Source organism: Podarcis filfolensis, assembly GCF_964270895.1.
Source record: "Podarcis filfolensis genome assembly, chromosome: 8".
Taxonomy (NCBI): Eukaryota; Metazoa; Chordata; class Lepidosauria; order Squamata; family Lacertidae; genus Podarcis; species Podarcis filfolensis.
The window spans coordinates 40,298,517-40,317,363 of NC_139611.1; the positions used below are offsets into that span (position 1 = coordinate 40,298,517).

An 18,847-nucleotide genomic window follows, 5' to 3' on the forward strand; every position below is an offset into this window, starting at 1 on the left:
GGGGGTGACTTGGGGGCCAGTTAAACGACCCGCATGGGCCGCTTGTGGTCCATGGGCCTTAGGTTGCCTACCGCTGCTTAAGAGGGTCTCTTCTCCAGTCTTCAGAGAATGGCTGGAAGTAGAGAGGCAGAAAAAGGTCCTCCTTTTACTTTGCAGACAAGCCCTGGATTCTTCCTACACCTTCTTTCCTTCATATAAATATATCTTTTTGGCACCACAGTTAACACGTATTAAAGACCTTTACAGCTGATGGCAGACCCACCTTGAGTGTCCAGTTTGCAAACATAAGACTTACCGTATTTTTCCATGTATAAGATGTCCTCATGTATAAGACGACCCCTAGATCTATTGGAAGTCTGGCGGGGAGGAATTTCTCTTCACACACTCTTAGGCGCTGTACTGCACCAAATCTTAGGCGCACTACTGCACCAAGAGCTCAGAAACTGCTTGCGCCTATGAAATTCCCTGTTGGAAAATGCACCTAGAACAATGGGAGTTTTGAATGCTGCTTCAAAGTCCATGGCACCTTTAGTAAAGGCTGTTCTCCAACTGAAGCACTCACGGGCCCGTGATTGCTTGTTCAAAAGTCACCTAGTAAACTAAATGGCTGAACTGGATTTTTTTTTTTTTTTACCCAGATCTCTCAAATGCAAGTTCAAAACAAAATCCATAGCATCACACTGTCCTCCTTAATAGCCCCAGGGCTAGTATATATTACTTCTATGGGGGTAATGTCTAAATCTGGCAGAAACAGAGGATAGATGAATGGTGTGGGAAGTCCCCACACTCTCACTGTTTTTTCCTATCTGATCTACCTGTGCAATTTGATAAGATTTAGATCTGCTGCAGCATGGAATCCAGCCATGGTGAAGTAGTATTAGAATTGGGCATGAGAGAATATTCAGAGTGGTTGTAATTTACATGTATTTTTTATTGATTTAAAGTATTTCCAGGCCACCTTTAAGAGTAAATCCACTCAAGGTGGCTTAATAATATGTATACAAGAACAGCATCAGTTAATGAATCATAATTATAATAGGATCATAGAATAACACACATCCACCCACAGATATTAAAATGCAGTACAAAATACAGTGGTACCTCAGGTTACAGACGCTTCAGGTTACAGATTCCGCTAACCCAGAAATAGAACCTCGGGTTAAGAACTTTGCTTCAGGATGAGAACAGAAATCGTGCGGCGGCAGCGGGAGGCCCCATTAGCTAAAGTGGTGCTTCAGGTTAAGAGCAGTTTCAGGTTAGGAACGGACCTCCGGAATGAATTAAGTTCTTAACCAGAGGTACCACTGTATAGCTAAAATTGTTAACATCAATTAAGCTGCAACCCAAGTGAAAGGAAAACAAACTGACCTGATGGCCTTTCCTAAAAGCATCTAATGATGACTCCTGGATGGTAGTGCATTCCAAAGGTGTGTGCCCCTGGAAGAAAAAGGCAGAGTCTCTGTGATATATTCCCTACTGTTACAATCCCAGTTTTCTTCACTTTTTTGAAATTGGTGTGGAAAACAAGACCTATAGGCAAACTGAAAAATTCTCAGTGGCTTAAGATCTGGTTCACTTGTTCCTTTGAGGTCCATGTCTGCTAACAGAGAGAATTATTTGAAGATGGTCCACCACTGGTTTTCCCCATAAGGCTTAGTGCTCCCCATAAGGCTTAGTTTCCAGACCCTTAATTGTCTTAGTTGCCTTTCTCTGCACACGTTCCAGCTTGTCAACATCTATGATTTCAGTCAGTCAACCAGCTACAAATCCACCTAACAGTTACCTCGTTCAACCCACATTTTCCCAGCTTGCTGGTACTGTTGGCAAACAGGTTATCTTGGGAACTAAGCTATGTCTCTTACCCATTTTTGATGGTGTCAGTGCTGACCTTCTCAACAGTAATTCTTTATCTGTTGGTTTCGACTTGTCTAGGGTGGAAAGACACATCTTGTTATTCTGTGGGTGGCTCCCATAGTAAAGGTGTCCTATGCATCAATTGCCTAACCCCCATAATACTTGGGTGGCCACATTCTTAGCCATCAGAATTTATTGCCATCTTTAAAGGCAGCTCCACATAGAGCACATTACAGTAGTCCAGCTTGATTGCCATAAGTGCATGGGTAACCAAAACAAGGCCAGACCTTTCCTTATAGAGATACAGCTAGTGTACAAGCCTATCCTGGTGAAATGCAGTATAAGCCACCACTGCTACCTGCTCTTCCCAAGTTAGCACCAAGTCCAAGAGAACTCTTAAACCACACACAAAGTCCTTCATAGGAGGTGCAGCCACACATAAGGCAAGTTGTAGACCACTATCTGATGTACTCTGTGTCACTGCCCATAGTGTCTCAGCTTATTTGCCCTATTCACCTTAGAACCCCCTCTAGGCACTGGTTCAGTAATTGCACAGTTTCCTTGGGATTAGGAGATAGAAATCCGAGATATTGATGAGACTTTAGCCCAAACCTCAATCTGACTTCCCCCAACAGTTTTATGTAATTATTAAAAAGTTGGGGGGGGGGGCAGGATGGAACTTAGTGGCATTCCATGCACATACTTTCTTGACCTGCGTTCTCTCCCCACTTGTCTCCTGGTTGCTTCATTTTGCTTCTTCTAGTTTCTTAGACCACCCAGACTCTCTCCATCCCCAGTCACCCCACTTTCTGTTCAACTGTTTAGATGGCAGCCTCAGCCTCGTAAAGCACATAGAGTTGAAAGAGGAAGTGGTACAGTGTGTCACTCTTTCAGCTTCCTTCTGTGTACTTTCCAGTGCAGTGAGGGGAAGTAACCATGCTTGCCATCTCATGACAAATATGGCAGTGAGTGAAGGGGCTCCAAGGTTCATAGGTACCAGGGAAGGTCCTTAAGGGTACCATTGTACCCATGGGCCAGTGTTAGAAACTCATGTATATAAGCTAGGCATCAAAATGGCTCTTTAAATCAAGGTTATAGTCGCTAAAATGGAATGTCTAGCTGACATTTTGGCCTATTCCTGCCTCTTTTTCTTGATGGTGACTGCTGCTGCTCAGGCTGTACATAAAAGCCATTTTAGTTCCAGAAATTCATCCTGCGTGCAGATAAAATGCAACTGATAGAATTCTACAGGATGTGGTATTAGTGTGTGAAAACAGTCCAGATCCAGTGATCCCCAGGCACGTACCTCCAGATGGTGGCGACATCAGGTGCCATCCTGGCACCCAGGCATCTTCACTTGGTTGCGCCTTGTGCCTGGCTAATTTTGAACACTGCCATGGTCATCATGGTGGTAGTCCTGAGTCTAGTAGAACCAATAGAGTTGCACTCCTTCCTTCTATTCCCTCTCATAAGCCATCTACCAGGGTGACGTAAAGTCTTTCTATCATGAAACCAGGTCTGAAAGTAAACTGGAATGGATATAAATCAGAATCATCCAACACTAACAGGATGGCAGATGTCTGCAGCTTGAGACAGAAGTCATCTATACCTATCTGATTCATTTGCTCCTTCTGTCCTGCTCACAGAGAGCTTCTCTATCACATGGTGTGTTAAAGCTTAAAACATTGTTTGCCAAGCACTTTTGAGATCCCCTCACAAAGGCACTAGAGAGAAGCTATGGGATTATGTAGATTTTATATTTATATCTCTTGAGGAATGAATGAATGAATGATGTTAATTAGGTCTTCAACAGAGAGAAAAAGTGGAAGTCTTCTTTCCAGGCACTAGGCACTCTTGGGCACTGTTGCACCTTGGCTCAACAATATACCCAGGAGCACCCCAAACCTCTGAATTTGAGTGACCCAGGGATGCTAAAACTAGGTCAAAGTTTGTTAGATTTACAGAAACCTACTGTTTCAGTGAGATAAAGTATCCTGCTAGAGGACAAAACAGACTCTTCGCATCTGCAAACTGAATTTCAAAATAGCATTTACCTTAACTGTTACTCAAAGAAAATCCCACCATCCTCATTTCAGTCATTGGGGAGCTGATATCTGTTCTTAACTACCTAAATTAGTTAGATTACATTTCAAATGATATATAAGGCTTACAGACAAGAAGGGAGAGGAGCAGTTGTTCGTTCGTGGATGACATATTTGGAAGAGATGTCTAATCAACAGAACTGAATCAAAATGGAATCTATACAGTTAACAAAGCACAAGGACACAGAACAACCAGATCTGAGAGGCAAAAGGTTAACAGGCTCTAGTAGTGGAATGGAAAGACAGAGATGACTGTAGTTCGGCGAAAAGGAGTACCAAAAAGTACAGCATATTTCATATCCCCTCCTTCTCCCCAGTGTTAGAAACTGGGATAGGAATGCTAGGAGCCATGTGGCTCCTGAGACCTAGGTTGTGGGCACCAAAACAAAATGTCCAGGTGCCCTCCCCTTTTTTTTGCTGCCCCCCTCCACCAGACCAGGCAGCCCTGCAGCCAAAATGAAAATAAAAATGCCTCTGGATGAATTGGGGTCTGCAAAATAGTGCTGCAGCAAAAGACACATCTTTTGCTACATCTCTACCCCACCAAAAACCTGATTCACCCAGCAGCAGGGCAGTAAAAAATGTGTTTTAATTTTTATATATATATAAAAAATTCAGCCGGGTGAATCGGGGGCTGCTGGGTAGACACTAAACACCTGATTCACTGGGTACCACAGCAGCAGCAAAAAACCGAAGACGCATCTTTTGCTGCTGCGCTACCAGGTGAATCAGCTGTTTGGTGGGTAGAACGGTAGTAAAAGATGCACCTGGATCTCTCCATCAAGTCACAAATGGCTGGTTGCCAGTCGCAAGATGTGACTGGCACCCACTAATTTTGAACCCTGCTTTTCCCTCCATCCAGTCATTTGCAGCTGCCTATTTGCAGCATACCTGACTTACAGATAAACCAATGGCCTCCTATAAGTAGTCTTGTGGTCACAAATCAGGCCAGTCATTGATATTATGGAGAATAGGCTGATGATTCAGATTTCTTTCCAAAGATAAACTTTTAGCGACTTCCAGCCACTTAGAAGCCTATAAGTTAAGATTTTGCCCTAGTATTGGGTACACCCATCAAACAGTGGTGTTTAATTGGTTTCAGTATTCTAGATAAGTAAGTTAAGATTTTGTCCTAGTACTGGGTTTTGTTTTTTAAAAAAGAGATATCTGGGTTGAGCAGTTACTCTTTCTCAGTGCACAAAACTAACATATTTGCATGATCATGAAGTCTTAATTTATTGGAAGGGCTGTAACTCAGTGGTAGAGTATCTGCTTTGTATGCTGAAGTTCCCTTGTTCAACCTCCAGGTAGGTCTGGGAATGAGCCCAGTCTGGAATCCCAGAGAGCCTCTGCCGATCAGTGTAGTACTAAGCTAGATGGTCTTACTCAATATAATGCAGTTTCCTATGTTCCTATGAGGGACGTGGGTGGCGCTGTGGTGTAAACGACTGAGACTCATGGGCTTGCCGATCAGAAGGTCGGCGGTTCAAATTCCCGCGATGGGGTGAGCTCCCATTGCTTGGTCCCAGCTCCTGCCAACCTAGCAGTTCGAAAGCATGCCAAAAAAGTGCAAGTAGATAAATAGGTAGCGTTCCAGTGGGAAGGTAAACCACATTTCTGTGCGCTGCTATGGTTTCGGCGTTCCATTACGCCAGAAGCGGCTTAGTCATGCTGGCCACATGACCCAGAAAAACTGTCTGCAGACAAATGCTGGCTCCCTCAGCCTGTAAAGTGAGATGAGTGCTGCAACCCCAGAGTCGTCTGCGACTGGACTTAACTGTCAGGGATCCTTTACCTTTACCTTTATGTTCCTGTGACATGCACATTAACTTGACTGTTTTCTGTTGTCCAAGTGCCCAGAAACATTGAGGGCTGTATGTAGCTTGTGATTTTGCACTACCAAAAAACACTTCCACTGGAGCAATGTGGAGCACCCAGTTTTTGCTGATCTTGCTTCATACTGAACCATTTTATGAGTGGGGTGCAGTTTGCACTGCGCTGTGTGGGATAAGCAAAAATTGGATACCTGGTCTTTCATGAACAGAAGTAGTTTCTGCTAGGTGTAAAGTCATAATTGTGTGTGCATGTGCCTACTGAAGACCATCCTTTTTCAACAAGTATTTTACATGCATATTTTTTATGACAGTCTGCATCTGTGTTGGATTTGACACCTTCACAAATAATAGTGTTTATTGGATTGTTCTGAGATGTTTTATGGGAAGTGATTCATCAAATAAATAAATGGAATTTGTAATGTTAACTTTTTACTTAATATGTAACCTACATCTTTTTCCACTGGCATCTCCAGGGAAGATTGGGAGAGATTACTTGTTTGAAATCTGGTGAGCCGCCGCCAGTTGTTGTAGACAGTACTGAGCTACATTGACTGGTGGATCTGATTCCGTATAAGGAAACTTCCTACGTTCCTCCATTAGGGCAAAGCTTTTCTGCTGCTCAGAAGCAATAATTTTTCTGGCATGGATAGACGTTTCAAACCTGGGCTTTGTAAATTCAGACTTTAGACATCTGAGGAGCATTCTGAAAGAGCAAAAATTTTCTTCAGTATTTGAGCATATGCATGTGTCAAATGTTTGCTTTGCTTCTGCTAGGAGGAGGTATGTGTGTTCTCTTCATGGAGAAAAAAAAAGAAAGCTTGGCAATGACTTTGTATAAAGATAAACAGTTAGAACCATTTGTTAGAACCATTTTATTGCTTGGTGTTGAGCATGGAGGCATTTTCTTACAGAGGACCTTCCAGGTATATTCCAAGCTGTGGCTTAAAATGTCTTTAAAATTGCAGCTTATTGTTGGGAAAAGCACCCCCAAATTTATTTCTTATAACTTTTAGAGAAGAGCTTGTGAATTGTTTGTAGTCTTAGTTTCTGATTCTGCTGTACATATTCTGTAATCTTGTTAATAATATTTTAAGCAAATTTCCTGGCTTTCATCTACTGAGGCAATGTATTCCCCCACCCATCTAGCACCACAGAGTTCTCAACATGAGCCACAGAAGATGGACTTCAGGGTAGAGGGGTTGGGGGTATCAGTTGACCACATTACACCATGTTTCTCTTTCTTCTTTAGTGACCTAACCAGGCATGAGAAGATGGAGGGGCATGCATTTGGTAGAGGACAACTGAATTTGCCTTATCCAAATTTACAAGCACTTAAGTTTTAATTCCTACAAGACTTTGTCACATTCTAAGAAGTGAAAGCTATATTTTATTTTATTTGCTCTACTCTTTAAGCCCCCAACCAACTAGTCCTATTCCAGTGAGGTTTGTTATTTTCCAAAACACAATAAGGGCCAAAAGCATGGTCGACCACAAACAGTGGGTCCGTTTTATTTGGGATGTGTTTAGGAATTTTGTGATGGGCTTCTCTCCACATGATCATTATTTCTTCAGGATTGTGTGTATCATGTGTCACTCCAATCCATTGTTATTTCTTCCTTTTGCAGTATGTAGTGGAAGATCACGGATTGGCAAGGTTTACCTCTCTAGTGGAGATCCCTCCGTGGGCTGGATCGTGCATGTGTGTGAGTGCATGCACCCACAATTTTCGATGTCTGCGTCTGCACAGACTCGTTTTCTGGTGTCTGCATCTGCGCAGACACGATTTTGGGCGTCTGCATCTGCGCAGACACGATTTCCAGCGCCGCGGAAGCGAGTCCCTGCACCATGCTACGCTGGTTTAGCACTGCATGCGGGGACTCGCTGAGCAGGCGGCTCGGTTCTGGGGCGGCTCTTGGGTTGGTTAAACGACCCCCGTGGGCCGCTTGTGGCCCATGGGCCTTAGGTTGCCTACTCCTGTGCAAGATCTGAATTCATGAGATCTTGCTGTTCTTGTTGCATCTTGTGAGGTGTTCATAATCAGTGATACACAAGTGCTGCTATTGTCACTGGGTTTCCTCAAAGGTTCCTAACCATGGCTAGAGCAGAGTCTGAGAATCAGATTTGTATCTTGCACGCTCTGGGTCAGAGAGTGGGGGTGTCTGTACAATGTTTACTTCATTGAAGAAACTTGCCCTGAGAGAGAGAATGAGAATGAATTGAGAAGGCTGAATGTTGGGGGTGAAATCCTTACCATATCAACTTTGTCAATCTGTGTACAAGTAGCTGAGAAATAGAAAGCTTCTTCCTGCCATATTTTTCTTGAGCCTTGTCTTGGTGTACTATAAGAGGTCTTGAACTGCAGCAGATGATCTGACCAAAGCACGTAGGCTGAAGTAAGCATAGCTTTAAAGCTGCCATTCAGAATTGTGTTAAGTGTAATGTTGTGCTCTCAGCTTCAACCTCACTGTTTAATTAAGTATTTGCAGTTTAAGGGCAAAACCTTCCTTAGTGAGGACCACCACAATGCCATCTAGAATTCAGAGCAGATTTTGAAGGCTGCTCTACACATGACATTTGCTTACACAGGTGGTGAGGAAAATGTGTACATAGTAGTGTTTGGAGATGTTGGCATCTATATGTGTGTGTGTGAGTTTTGAGTAGCACTACCTACCCAAAGTGTACATGGGGGGGGGGGAGCCATGTGCCAAGTTCAGATCTGGTGGTGTACTAGTACAGATAAAAATCAAGGGGGAAATGGGCCTTCCTTGAATGAGAGTTTGCTGCTCTAAATTTCCACACAAAGTCAGATCGTAACTAGACTTTCTGGCATTGCCTTGAAGGTTGTTCCTTTGCTTTGCCTTACTAAAAGTACTGTTGTACTTGAATCAGTTTCTGTTACATGGCTCCATTTTCACAAAAAAATTGTTTTAAATACAGTGGTACCTCAGGTTAAGTACTTAATTCGTTCCAGAGGTCTGTTCTTAACCTGAAACTGCTCTTAACCTGAAGCACCACTTTAGCTAATGGGGCCTCCCGCTGCTGCTGCGCCGCTGGAGCACAATTTCTGTTCTCATACTGAAGCAAAGTTCTTAACCCAAGGTACTATTTCTGGATCAGCGGAGTCTGTAACCTGAAGCATATGTAACCTGACGCGCATGTAACCCGAGGTACCACTGTACTGAACTCATATAAGTTTCTTGTTAGTTTGTTTAGCAACTGTATTTATTATTTCAATTGTAAAATTGTGATTTATGGGTAAGATTATTGTGTGTGCAGAGATGACCACAAAACTGTTTTTTCTTTTTCTTTTGAAAAATCATTTTAGCAAAACATAGTGCAGCTCCAGTTTGTAGGGTGCAGGGAGGCAACAACAGCATTAGCGGATGTAGAAGTAGCTGGAATGAGAAGCTTTTGTGCCATTAATAACAGTTTTGGCTGGCAGCCAAGGCTCAGAGTGTGGGATTAGCCTGAACAATCAAGACTGCAGGATCAAAACAAGGAGGCAGGAACAGCGAGGTCACACTGCTGCCATCTGCGTTGCCGCAGTGCTGGGAGGGGAACGGAAAAAGATGGGGGCAGGGCTGAATGAGAAACGTGCTGCTCATAGCTGCAGCCTGGAAAGCACCTCACTCTTTTAGAAAGCTAGTCTTTTAAATTGAGAAAGAAACTGGTGCTGCTTGGAGATTAAAATGCCTTCCTACAGCTTGCATAGAGCAACAAAACTGTAAAGGGAAGTGTGCCTGGAGAATGTTGCCAATATTTCTGATGTTTAGCCCTTTTATTATCAAGTTGCACACACTCATCTTTTAAATGTTTGGTTTAGTATAGCAAAGGTTCTTGTTTCCGAACAGTATTTATATTTCAGCATTGCTTAAATGTGTAGCACAATATCTTATCACAACTATATTTTTAGGATATTATTTTGGACATAGGTCATTTTGTAACATGCATTCAGACTTCTCAGTAATCTAAGGAAATATTTCTTATTGATCAGGCTGCTGTATGTAAGTGATTGAAGCTATTTTGACTTATCTCCCTGTTCGTGAGGTTTCTCCAGGCACACATTGTTTGAAATAGGTGGAAGTAGATGCCTTGCTTAAAGCTTGTCATCTCTGAAAAGTATTTTTCAGAAGGATATTTTAAGTGTTCTGAAGACACTTTGTATCTTTTTGGGGCTAAAAAATAATATCCACATAGTATACCATAGTTATAAATGCAGAGGCAGAAATTTCACAGCAGAGTGTCTTAGTGCGTGCTAAAAATATTCCTGTCTAGTGCAGTTTACTCTCAGCATTCTTTTGTCTGACTGCCTTTGAATGCCCTAATTGAGGTGGGGTTGAAGGCAGTGTGTATGTTAGCTGAATAGCTGAACTCAGTTGTTCAGCAGTGCTCTATTTTTTTGCCTTTCAGTTTTTTCTATAACACAAATCTAAAATTTGGGATGCATTTTATAAAAGGTTTCCAATTTTCTGTGACATAGCCCTAGTTTATCCAGTACATCCATCCACCAAACTGTCTTAAAAGCTTTTTTGCAAATGAGCTTGGACCAAAGTGCCAGCAACGGTTTCTAATTTGCCAGTGATAGAGCTTGGGGAGCTTGCAAGTTTTAAGGAGTCATGCATGTTTTATGTGTTACTGGGGGCAGGGGGAATCATTTTTGCTTGTACATACTTTAGTTTTCGTTTTTCCTGTTTAGTCCCGTTATGAGGATTCTTGGGCTTGAAATGCACTGAGGTTCATTCCACTTCTCTTGTATCAAATAGATTTTTAAAAAAAGTTTCTTCTTGGTGGTGCTACCCTTTTAAAGTATGCGGTTAGCTTTTTGGGTAAGCAGATCCTTCTGCAGTTTTTCGTTTACCTCCTTGAAGGAGACAGTTTTATATATTGCAGTGGCTGAAAAGAGCAATTACTGCCTTTCCTGTTTAACAGTGCCAATTTTTTAGGGCCCAAAGGGGGGGGGGGGATTTTCAGAATTTGATTCCAGCCAATTGGGGAACATGTGAGTAAACTGATGTCATAATGCTACCTTGACAGATTTTGAGGTAGGTTGGGTAGAAGTACATCACATTACTTTTCTCTCCCCCTCCCTTTATGAAGACCTTTCTCCTTTTTCAATTCTTTATCAAAAAAAAATCCAAGTTCATCTCTAGTTTTAGACTAGAGCATATAAGCAATTCCTTTGTGACATAGAACTGCGTTTACTCTTGATTTATTTTTATACTTTGATTCACTGCATATTTGGCTAAAAGGTGCAGAGAGAGCTGGCCACCGCTGGAAGCATTTGATTGTGTGCAGGTTTATGTGTAACTTGAAAATGGAAAAAAGTGTTCACCATAAATAATTTTTGGATGTGGCCATTGTTAAGTGGCTAGATTTCTTTATTAAATTGAAAGGAAAGCAGAGTTTCATGCCCCCAAATTCCTGGTTTGAAGTAACACATGGCTCTTTAAAAACACCTCTCCCCCCAAACTGTGTTAATCTTCCTGGCTTGTAAACCAGTGCTAGTATTGCATGCTTCCTGAACACGTATTAGATGGGGAAATTGTACATAAGTCTCAAAGAAGCTTTTGTTTAGCTACATTTTCAGAAGCCTAGGTTTAGTCTCCACCATTTTTCCTTAGTGTGAAATGTTTCAAATCTGTTTGGCAGTGATGTCAAAGCAAGCAGAAATTAATCTGTTTTCTAGGATAACTGCAGTGAAGCATGCACGGGGAAGCCTCTGTCCTGCATGTTGTTCTCTCATTACCAAAGAATCTTACCCATCCTCCACTCACGTAAACAGAGCTGGGGAGCATCTCCTCTTTAAACAGAGAGCTCAGTGCTGCATGCAGCATTCTAGTGGCAGACTGGCTGAGAGCCATCCTGTCTTTCCAGCCAGCCCAGTGCCTCATTTACTTACCTTCCATTGGCAGGCTGGAAAAAAGGGTGGGGGTATCTTTCAGAATTATCCCTTGAGGTTTGGGTATTTCATAGTTGTGCTGAAAATTCAGAGGAACTTGATCCTCCTTTGTCTGCTGGAGAGAGGGCATGAGGAGCAGCTGGCCGAGTTGGTGGGTTAATTTCAAATGCTGAATACTCTGCTGCTTTGTGTTGGTTGAAAAGCAGACAGATAACGTTCTTTGAATATTTTCAATATGAGTTGGACTGAATCCTTGTGTCTTTGGGCCTTGGGGAGTGTGGAAAAACCCAGGAGTACAGCTTCTCGGTGCTTGCTGAACCAGTTTTTTAATCACACCACTGGTTTTCTGCGGGGAAGATGTTGGTGTAATTAAGAGTGCCCCGTGGTAGCAATCTACTGATCTGAATGGAGTAGAAAGCTACCAACAGCTTTTGATGGTGCTTGTGTTTGGGGATCATAATACAAGCCTTTCTAGCCAGCGCTGCACTACTCGTATCTTCCCTTTGTACATATAGCTTGGGGAAGCTCCATGCCTCTCCCCAGGGACAAGCCAAGATGATGCATCAGAACAACAAATGTGTGGGCTGCCTACACTTGTAACAGCTTGTTTGATCTGGAGCAAAATAAAACAGGGAACTTTCTTTGCTTTAGGCTTATGTAGTCCAATCTGTCCTGCACCTCCTTTTTCTATGAGTTTGCTATGGGGAAACCCCCCAAAGACCTACATTTTGCTAGTTTAAATTCACCTCACAATATCCTTATATGGTCTTAGGTCATATCCCTTGAGCTCTATTACACACTGTGGCCTGCCTGATCATGAAATTGTCTGTTTTATGCAGGAGACACAATGGTTGCCAGCTCCTCTAGCTAGCAGGAAAGACATGGGCAAATAGCCAGCAAACCCCACACTCCGCGCCTTTGGAATTTGGCTACAATAGGTGACTTGATGGCTTGCCTTTTGTGGGATGGGTGGGGTGAAGTAGAGACTGAGGGAGCTAGACAGCCTTTTTGAGAAAAGCTTGCTGCAGAAATTCTTGAGCCATTCAGATCATCAAGTTGAAATATTGTGATTTTATTTTCCATTTCAATATAACACTGAATATTATAACCCTTTAAAGCTTAGGAAGTTTTAAAGGGACCCCTGACCATTAGGTCCAGTTGTGGCCGACTCTGGGTTTGTGGCGCTCATCTCGCTTTATTGGCCGAGGGAGCCGGTGTACAGCTTTCTGGTCATGTGGCCAGCATGACTAAGCCGCTTCTTGCAAACCGGAGCAGCACACGGAAACACTGTTTACCTTCCCGCTGGACCGGTACCTATTTATCTACTTGCACTTTGACATGCTTTCGAACTGGAAAAACACACAGAGACACAGGTCACACTGCACAGATGTTGTAACTGGTCAGAACCTGTACTGGTACTGTGTTCTTGTATAACATGATAGAGGTGATAGGGGAATAGCACAGTTCATTGCTTGGCCTCAGGGATGTACAACAGGAATGTGAAGACTCACTTCAAAGTAATGTTCTGGTTTCTTAGTTGTGTTTTGGTCTGCTTCAGTTTGCATTTGAATAGTCTTCCTTTTGGGTGCCAACACTGACATTGTCTTTCCCAATAGTAAACTGGACCATGTTCTTAGTTGTTATTGTTGTTGTTGATGTTGTTGTCGATGTTAATTATTATTAACAATACAAAGTGGTAATAGCATTATATTTAAATACCACCCATCCTTCCTAGGAGCAGTAATGTGAATTAGGGTCACAAAACTGCTGCATTTCTGTAAGCTCATTTTTTTGTTGCCTATGCTTCTCTGAAATACTTTTCCATGAGTCAAAAATTTTCCAAACTTTTTTTCAGGTCAGAAACAACACAGGCAGTGCAAGCCAGGTTTGTGAAATCTTGCAGTGAGGCAATTGGAAAATATTTTCCATTTTAAATAGGAGAGCAAGCTGCCTAACAACTCAGAAGGCTGAACTGGTTCAGTATGCATCTACAGATCCCTTATATACTTTATTCAGAAGTCAGAGAGCATAGATCTTTGTGTTTTATCATATTGGCTATATTCAGCTACAGAAGGTGTTGCTCTGGAGTTCTGCAGATTCTGCTATATGTAGCACAAGTGGGAAAGTGGAGCATTTTTTACTTAGAAGCTTGTTAAGGAAGAGTAGCTGCACTTAATTGTCACACTTTGCTCATTCTAAATTGCCCTCACTTCACTGCACAGCCTTGGTTTCTCTGGAAGGTATAGCCCTGTGTGTGCTGGGGATGGAAGAATCATTCAATTAGTAGAACTGGATATGAAAATAATAAAGGAACCAAGGGACATTCCCCTATATTCATTAGTTACTTTTGATGTTTTCAGGGCTTGTGACCAACATTACAGAATAGTTTTGTAGAGTAGCATCTTCTAAGAATGGAGGGTGTCGCTTGATCACAGTTTAATAGGCATTGGTGTTAAGTGAATGGTTGTGACATGGTGGTGCAGACTTCTATTCTCTGCATCTCACTCAGGTAAATAAGATAAGGATAAGGTAGAAGGTAGTATTTATAGTGAGAAATGCAAAAGTGAAAAATGTTTCAATATAGAGAATTGGGAAGTGAGTCGTTGAGTGTTGACGTCCCCCAACTATGCCATTGATTAATTAGTTTTGTATTGGATGTTCAGTTTATTTATGCCCCTTTCCCGCTTCTTTGCGATTGATTTTTAATTTTGAGTAACAAAACATACCCATTCAAGGAAAGCAGACCATAGTAGTTGTTCAGAAAAGAAAGAAAAATAGTGGCTGATTGTAGTTTTAGGCATTCCAAGTAAAGCAATCAAATGAAAATGTCTCTGCATAAGGTTCCAGGAATCAATGGAGGGTGAAAACCATGTCTTAACAAAGTCAATAAAAAGATATCATGACGTATAGAAGGTGTGAGATAGTCTCCCCCTCCCCCCCCGATCAATATTCCTTTTGTGAAATGGTTTATTTGTCTGTAAGCGTGATGTCCTATTCTTGCAAAATCCAGGCTTCAGAAAGATTTGTATTTAAATTTTTTCAATTTTTTTGCAATCACTTATATAGCTGCAGTTAATAAATAGAGGATGTGGTCTTTATTGGTTATGTTATTAATCTGAGGACTAAAATAAGATAGTAGGTCTGAATTTGCATCTGGTTGTAGTGATTTCCCCATCATTCCATTAATGGTTTGAAAAGCTTTTTCCAAAAGGGAATATTTATGGGCAAAACCATCACATGTGTACTAGAGTGCCAGCTAAATTGCATTCCTGCCAGCAAAGGTTGGATGTGTTATGATTAATTCTATATTATCTAGCTGGGCACATGTACCAGGAATGTGCTATCTTTAGAGCATTTTCTTGAGTTCTAATCGAGTTCTAATGGAGCCAAATGATAGTTTATTCCAAATATATTCCCAGAGTTGTTTTTCTAATTCTTCTCCAAATTCTTTCCCCCATTTAGTCTTAATGAAGTGAGAGGAAGGGTAGTCAGTTGTGTGAGGGTTTTATGTAGATAGGTGAATCCCTTTCCCAATGTGTTGGTTGAGTTGAGTAGATGCTTAAAACTACTTAAGCTGCATAGTGTTTGAGTCCTTATATTTGACTCATATGGATTGACTTTCTGCATGAAATAGGGGAATCTTATAAAATTAATGTAATTGAAATAACCTAGAGGAGACAAAGTTTAGTGTGCAGTTAAAGAATGTAATCTGGGAACCATAATGGGGTGACCAGAGGCCATTTTGAATCCAACTACAAATTTTTACATACAACAAGCACCAACTATGTAATGAATGTTTATTTTTTTAAAAAAAAATATTTTCTGTTGATTACTTATGTTACACAGTTTTAAAACCAATAAAGCATTAAAAAGAAAAAAATTAAATTTTTTTGACTGATTTAGAAAATGTATAATCTTGTATATCTGTAACCAGCCACATGATATATCTCCCAATATAAAATTTATTTCTGAAGCTGTAAGGGGCTTTTGATGAGTGTAGAAGTTCCTGAGTTCATATAATCCTACTTTTTCCCACCTAGCAAATGAGCCTGATTTGGCTGTTGTACAAAAGGAAGTGTTGAATTATTGGGACTAAAGGGGAATTAAAAGGGGAAAGTTTCAGTCTCTCTCCCTTCTGTATACTTAATAATGTTTTATAGTGTCTTGTTGTCCATTTTGTGATAAGGGAGTGAACAAAGTCTTGACCTTTTAGATTGGTTCATAAAGTCTTGCTCTTCCAATTTTAACCACGGGACCTGGTCTGAGCCTTGCAAAATCAACAGGATGTTGTGTAAGTGGAGTCTTTATACCATTTTAGGTTAGGTATTGCCATACCTCCTCCTTTTTTGACCCTAAGAAACATAGCCAGCGTCTTTTTTTTTTTTTTTTGCATAAATAGAATTTAGTAGAATTTTTAAAGCAATTTATTAACATAAAAGATGGGTATGTTTATTGGTAAGACTCAGAATAAGTAAAGAAAGTGTGGCAATAGCATCATTTTTGTTATGGATACTCTGCCCAACCACGAGAATGTTATATTTCACCAGTTTTTTTAGCTTGGTTGTTAATTTTATCAAGGGAGAAAAGTTCAATTTTTTCTTGTTTAGATAGATTAGGTATATTCACTTCCAGGTATTAAAGTAGGTATTACCGAGTTGCAGGCCAGTTGTTTTCTGCCAGTTCAGTTGTAGGTTTGGTGGGGTGTGCATACACATCAACTCAGATTTCGTAATGTTAACAGTGAACCCAAATATCTTGCCATATATAGCAAATTGGTTCATAACAGCAGGGAATAAATTTTCAGGATCAGAAAGGAATAGCACACCATCTGTAAACATATAGATAAGATAGGTCCCCCCCCCCAAAAAAATACTCATTTTTTTTACACATCATCATCTGCTTTCAGTGCCAAAGCTAAAGGTTCCATGGGTAGGGCAAAAATAAGGAGAGACAGTGGGCAGCCTTGCTTTGGTACCCATCCAATGGGAAATGTCAAAAGCGTTCCCCATTCACCAAAACTTGGGCCAATGACCCATAGTATAAATTATAAAGCATACCAACCTGGGATGCACTAATACCTAAGGAAAGTAGAATTGTAAAGAGATATTGCCAGTTTAAACAATCAAATGCCTTGACTGATTCCAGCATCAGGAGAACAGAAGGTTCTGGATGTGATTGACTCCCAAAGAATTGCATTGAAAACCTTTCTAATAGGGAAAGCTAAGCCTTATTAATCTGACTTGGTCATGCTGAGCATATTTGGGTAAAATTTATGAAAGCTTGTAAATTTAGCATTAACATAATCAGTGAAATATGTCTATATAATTCAACTAGTCTGAGGTCTTTCTTTGGTTTGGGCACCCAAGTTTCAGGAATTCATCCTCTATTCTATATGTCAGTAAACAATTTCAAAAGAAAGGGTGTTCCATATATTTTTAAAAATAAAAAAGGCAAATGAGTCCATCGGGACTTGGGTGCTTTGTGGAACTTAATATTTTTGATCCCATTTTAGATTTCTACTAGAGTAAAATCTATTGATTCCTTGTGAGTCTACTGTAGTTAAATTTGGGATTATTATTTTTTGTAAAATGTTGTGAACATTTCTTTTTGTCTATAGACTTTTTTCACCTTTATGCATTTCAAGAGAGTCCACCACTTGTTTGCCTTGCTTTTTGTGTCATTGTCTTGCTAGGAGGCTGAGTTGTAGTTGTAGTTGTTGTTGTTGAATCAAAATAATATTTCTTTATCTTCTGAGGTGAATTAAGTATACGTGAGTTTTCTAGAGATCTAAGCTCTGCTCCTTTCTTCAGTACCGTATTTTTTGCCCTAGAGGACGCACTTTTTCCCCTCCAAAAATGAAGGGGAAACCTGGGTGAGTCCTATGGGGCGAATGCAGGCTTTCGCTGAAGCTTGGAGAGCGAGAGGGGTCGGTGCGCACCGACCCCTCTCACTCTCCAGGCTTCAGGAAGACATCCGCAGCCTAGGCAGCCCTGTGGGAGGTCCCGCAGGGATGTCTAGGCTGCGGATAGCAGCCTGCTTCCCGGAGCGTCGGGCGCCCTGAAAGCAGAGCGCCCGGCGCTTCGGGAAGACACCCGCAGCCTAGGCAGCCCTGTGGGAGGTCCCACAGGGATGTCTAGGCTGCGAATAGCAGCCTGCTTCCCGGAGCGTCGGGCGCCCTGAAAGCAGAGCGCCTGGCGCTTCGGGAATACATCCGCAGCCTAGACATCCCTGCGGGAATCAGAGCGCCCCTCGCGCTGGGCAGACATCGGCCAGCCCCACAAGCTCGGGGGACAGCAGGGAGGAGCAGCGCCACCATCCCGCTGTTCCTCGATCTAGTTCGGTTTCTCCGACCTGCTTTTTTGGGGGGAAATAAAGGGGAAAAATTTTTCCTTTATTTCCCCCCCCCCCAAAAAAAAACTAGGTGCGTCCTATGGGACGGAGCGTCCTATGGGACGAAAAATACAGTACTTTCTGTACACTCTTTGGCTTTGCATGTGTTTGTCTCATTTCCAGATCTTGTGTTTCCTGAATTAGTTAGAATTTACCTTCCGTTTTTCTTTTTAAATTCTGTTTCTTTCACTTATAGGTATGCCATAGACCACAGCTTTAAACATGTCCCAAACCACAATAGTTGTTTGTTCTGCTTTATCATTAATCTTAAAAAAACCAGGAATCTCTTTAAGGACTTTCTTTGTAATAAAATAAAAAATATTTAATATCCAGGGGTCTAAATTTCAATAGAAGGAATTAGATTTGTGTACTCCCCATTGCATTCTGGATAACAGGGGCATGGTCCCGAGATATTAAGAAGACCAATCTCCAAGCTGTGAACCTGGGAAAGAAGGTCTTCTATGGTTAATAAATAATACAATTTGGCATAATTTTTGTACCTTGCTGACCTATGTGCATAGTTCCTTAGCTCTGGGTTGGCTATGCATCAAGCATCAAAATAATTGTGATTATGTAATATGTTGTAGAGGGATGTTTTAAAAGAATGTGGCTTGCACGAGTTTTGTGATAGGTGAGGCGTTCTGCTTTTAGCCAAATAATCAGTAAGTACAAGATTTAACTCATCACCTATCACCATTTCTCCTTGTTTAAATGAGGGAAGTAATGTAAAAGTTTCATCCAGAAATTGTTGTTGCTGGGTATTAGGT

The 18,847-nt window shown here is 41.4% G+C and overlaps 1 protein-coding gene and 1 long non-coding RNA gene across 5 annotated transcripts in view; one reads left to right on the plus strand and one right to left on the minus strand.

The window, feature by feature from the left end:
- ANKRD11 (ankyrin repeat domain containing 11) overlaps window positions 1-18,847 on the plus strand; it is a 193,178-nt gene that overhangs the window by 68,746 nt on the left and 105,585 nt on the right. The window lies entirely within an intron of this gene.
- LOC310768397 lies at window positions 3-12,725 on the minus strand. Its single transcript, XR_014551309.1, has 3 exons — window positions 11,691-12,725; window positions 1,369-1,437; window positions 3-112 (listed from the first exon to the last, which is right to left on the minus strand). It is a non-coding gene; the product is annotated as an uncharacterized lncRNA (long non-coding RNA).